Here is a 5,000-nt window from a genome sequence, read left to right as displayed (position 1 = left end):
TTTTCCTTAGGATGAAGAGGTATGAATGGTATAGGTGTTTGATATTCTTTTATAAATAATTAAAATATATGTTTTATTAAATATACACTGCGAATTGCACAAAGTATTGAAACCGGTAGTTGATAAACAATGTATGTATGTATATGTTTATATACATGTATATATGAGAAAGATGGTAGAATGCAGTAACGCATTTTAATGTAGAAATACAAATTTTACCTCCCTAACCGGGCACTCGGCAGGAATGAATTAGAAATTCAAGTCACATATCAGGTTACCGAGGTTATATCTATGTGAAAAAGGATGGTAGAATGCAGTAACGCATTTGAATATAGTCAGTTGGTTAGAAGCCGGAATTGTAACTCAAGTCTCGGTCAGGGAGGTAAACTTTGTATGTCTATATAAAAATGCGTTACTGCATTTTACCATCTTTCTCACATAGATATAACCCCGGTAACCTGAAATGTGACTTGAATTTCTAATTCATGCCTGCCGAGTGCCCACGGGAATTGTCTATAAAATCTCGCTATCACAGCTCTGTTTAGAGTATATACGTAACTTCCATGATTGATGTAAGGCATCTGGTTAGACAATTCTTTTAGTGGGTCATGCAGTCTGTTGGTTAGATGCCGGGATTGTCACTCTGACGACCCGGTGTAGTGTTGGTCATTTTAATTATCCTTTTATATTGTATATATATTTATCTTTTTATTCGTTATTTCATACTCTCCCATTATGCACCATACTTTTCAAAAATAAGAAACGAGGAAAAATATAAGAAAACCACACTTAACAATAATTCCTTATTATTAATTCCCAATACCAAACATGTACATACATAGTTTATTTCCACACTGAGCCTATGTACTTAATCGTGAAATTGAGACTAAATTTGCCATAATGGTGTTACTTAACCTTCACAGTATAAGTTCTCCCTCCGTCAAGCGCAGCCAAGGTCGGTCTACCGGCTTATTATTTCGGCCAGTCCATGTTACATTTAAGCGGGGGAGTCCAGTCTTCTGCAAATTCCCGCTTTGTTTTCGTCACAAGAATTAACATAAGGTAACGACCAAGGTGTAGTTTTCCAGCGGCAAGACTTGCATAGGCCTGTTCTATGGTCGTTAAATAGTGTCACCGATACTCCGTAGCATAATTCACAACAACTCCTCGGGGGCACTGGAGAGCGTAGCCTCGGCTCGTCCGGAAGATGTCCACCGTCATCCTCGACTCGGGAGTTGAAAACCGTTCCAGCTCCATATCCCTTCCAGTGGACCAGGGCCCTCTCACGGCTGGTAGAGTTCTGGCGCTGGGACACCAGTCAGGCGGGATTCAAAGTCGCAGACGAGGCGGAGCGTCAAGAAGATTCAGAACAGGATCAGTATAACAGGCAGTACAGATACTCGACATTCAAGATCTGGAACAGACTCCAGACTTCGCCAAAGTTACAATCACCATACAACAGTAAATCTGAGGGAGAAAATAAGTTTAGTAACAGGATCATTGCAAAATATATCTCATATCACTGTTAAAATCTATATAGGCTCAGCGGGACCTTGAGACCTTGTTTTCATAGTGTGTTTCCTTGGCTTTGCAAGACTAAGTAAAGTTCGAGAAATAGGATCAGATTCTACAAAAACCTCTGCTTCATCAAGATTTTCGTCTAACACTAGTTCCTCTGAGGGATAGAATCGCTTTAGTTGATTGAGATGCACCTTGTGCTCTAGGGGAACACCAAAGACACTTTTGATTATAAAAGTTACAGGTCCAGTTCTCTTTGTGATACGATAGGGACCTGACCATTTAGGTGCCAAGGCTCTGCTTGTACCCTTAATAACCGAATAGTTCCTTTTAAGCACCAAAGCACCAACGTCTATATTTGCAGGTTTCACACACTTATCATGGTATCTGGCTTCCGTTGCTCGGGCTAGTTGAGAATGTGTTGCAGCAGTTTTCCATGCCATTTGCAGTTTGCGTAGTGTATCAAAGGTTCCGTCCTCATCATACCTTGTAATTTTACTTATCAAACCAGATGGAGGGTTACAGTTATGTCCTGTGAACAAATACAAGGGAACAGCATTAACAGACCTGTGAATGGCAGAGTTCAGTGCATATCTTACATAAGGCAGATACTCATCCCAAGATAGTGGAGATTCTTCAGAGAGAATAGATAGCGAATCTTTTATTGTCCTATGGGTCCGTTCAATCATACCGTTAGAAGATGGATGGAATGGTGTAGTAAGTGACGTTTTTATCTGAACCAATTTGCAGACTTCCGAGAATAGTCTATTAGTAAACTCCGAGCCATTATCAGTAACCAATACCTTTGGAGCTCCAAATAAAGTCACATATTCCTGAACAAAAGCATTTGCTACCGTCTCTGCTTGCTTATCCGGCAAAGCTACCAGTTGGACGTACCTACTAAGATGGTCCACGATTGATAAGACATAGCGTTTACCCGAGTAAGACTGATAGAGGTCCATCAGGTCTGCACTGACACGATCCATAGGTTCTTTTACTTCTGGCATCGAGTGTAGGCATGCATGACGTTTTTGTACTCCCTTCCTTCGTTGACATGCAGAGCATCTTTGAATGTAGTCTTTCGTAAACGACAACTGGTTTGGGAAAAAGAACATGGATGTTAGTCTGACGTACGTACGAAATATTCCTTGATGGGCAGCCATAGGGACATCATGAACTAGGCGAAGAGCTGCAGCACGCAGGTCATTAGGGATGACTAATCTGTGGGTTATCTCGTCTTCTTTGTGTCTAAGATGATAGAGAATTCCATTTTCCATTTCAAACTCATGAATGGGAGCTGATAACTTACGTTTAGGTAGTTCTCCTCCTTCAAGATATTCTATTACGGTTCTCCATTGGGGGTCTTTCATTTGTAGCTCACGAAATTCAGTTGGATCAACATTTTCAAGATCTACAGTTGCAATACTTCTGCTCAAAGTATCTGGCACATAGTTGTTCCTTCCCTGTTTATAATGAATAGTATAATTATATTCAGCAAGTTCTATACTCCATCTTGACATGCGAGGGGATTTTGTTTGCTTCTTAAAAATATGGGTCAATGGAGCATGATCTGTGTGTATACTGAATGATCTACCGTATACATATGGATTGAATGCACGTACAGACTCTACCACTGCTAAGGCTTCTAGGTCTGTCGCTGAATATCTTGACTCTGCACCTTTCAGTTTACGAGAGAAATAGGCTACAGGATGTAAATCATCATTGTCATCCGACTGTAGTAAACAACCAGCAATAGCTACTTTAGATGCATCAGTATGTATTTGAAAATGTTTATTAAAGTCAGGCCTTACTAGTACTGGAGCAGATTTCAGTCGTTTCTTCAGTGCTTGGAAGGCATTTTCTTTCTTGGGCCTCATTCCATACAAATGGTTTGTTCTTCCTGGTGACATCCGTTAAGGGAGCAGCAATTTTTGCGAAATCCTTTATATGCCGACGAAAAAATCCTACACAGCCAAGGTATCTTCTAGTTTCCTGTGCATTTTTTGGTGACGGCATGCGAGTCACAGCTTCAACTTTCTCAGGATCTGGGGATATACCTGTTGAGGAGACAAGAAAGCCCAAGAATTTTATTTGCTGCCTTGCTATTTGGCATTTTTTTAGGTTTAGTTTAAGACCTGCTTTATTAAGCGAGCTAAGTACACTTGACAAATGATCTAGGTGCTCCTGAAATGAATTAGAGTAGACGATGACATCATCCAAATAACAAAGACAGTGGTTACCGAGGACTGGAGACAAGACGATGGAGAGAGTGCGTTGAAACGTGTTCGGAGCCGTGCGCAAGCCAAAAGGCATCCTTACCCATTGATAAAGCCGATTACCATCAGTGAAGGCGGTTTTACACCGGTCCTGAGGTGCAACACGAATACTCCAATAGGCACTCTTAGCATCTAGTACTGAAAAATATTTAGTTTGTTTTAAACTGTCAAGAAGTTCAGTCATGTTAGGCAAAGGAAATGCATCTGCAGTAGTAATTTGGTTCAGGTTTCGAAAGTCTATACAAAATCGTATACTACCATCCTTTTTCCTGACAAGTACCACAGGAGATAACCAAGGACTTTTGCTATGTTCGATCACACCATCCTTTAACATCTGCTCACATTCCTGCTTGATAATATCCTTGGATGCTTCTGGTAGTCTATACTGCTTGGTACAAATAGGTCTGTGATCACCTGTAGGAATGTAATGATAAATGCCAGGTATTGTTCCTATACTTTGTTCACCAGAAAATAGATTAGGGTATCTATTTAGAACATTTAGAACTTTAGAACGCTCAGAATTTTTCAAATAAGAAAGGTCCAAATCAGATAAATCTAAGTTCATTTTACCATCTTCAACACTAAATATTGTATCAGTCACACTCGAACCGAAAGTATTTAGATTTACATCTGGCAAGTCTGACACTTTTTCCAGAGACACTAATTTTGTTCCATTTTTAAGTTTTACGTTCTTGTTAGTTACATTTACGACCCACACTTGAATGCTTTTGTCCTTCACTTTTACTAAAGTCTTGGGTATTAATAAAGATTCTATTTCACTTTCAACAAGCAAAACACTGTCTTCAAGCAAAGATGGCACTGTACATTTTACAAACCGTCCACTATTAGATACACAAACAGTAGATTTAAGCACATGAGAACAAACACTAGACTTAAACAAACTACGCACTGGGGCAAGAGATACTGTACCAATTTGAGTTGTTGCAGACACTTGCAGAGAGGGTTGATCACTGTAATTTACAGTGAAAGTTATATCATTTAGAATTAACTTAGACATTTGCGTTTTGTTATCATGGACTAACTTATAGTTAAATCTTCTCAAAAAATCTATCCCACACAATAGATTAGCTGGAAATTCAATATTATCTACAACTACAACCCTATGAAATACTTTGCACCCTTTGTCAATTTCAAACTCAATGTCACACTCCATAACACAGTTCAAAGTACTTCCCGAAACCCCAA

The sequence above is a fragment of the Penaeus japonicus genome, unplaced genomic scaffold (genome assembly GCF_977035675.1).
Source record: "Penaeus japonicus unplaced genomic scaffold, GWHDUDI00000001_assembly GWHDUDI00000037, whole genome shotgun sequence".
Classification (NCBI taxonomy): Eukaryota; Metazoa; Arthropoda; class Malacostraca; order Decapoda; family Penaeidae; genus Penaeus; species Penaeus japonicus.
The sequence above is the reverse complement of the archived record's forward strand: the minus strand, read 5'-3'. Positions refer to the sequence as shown.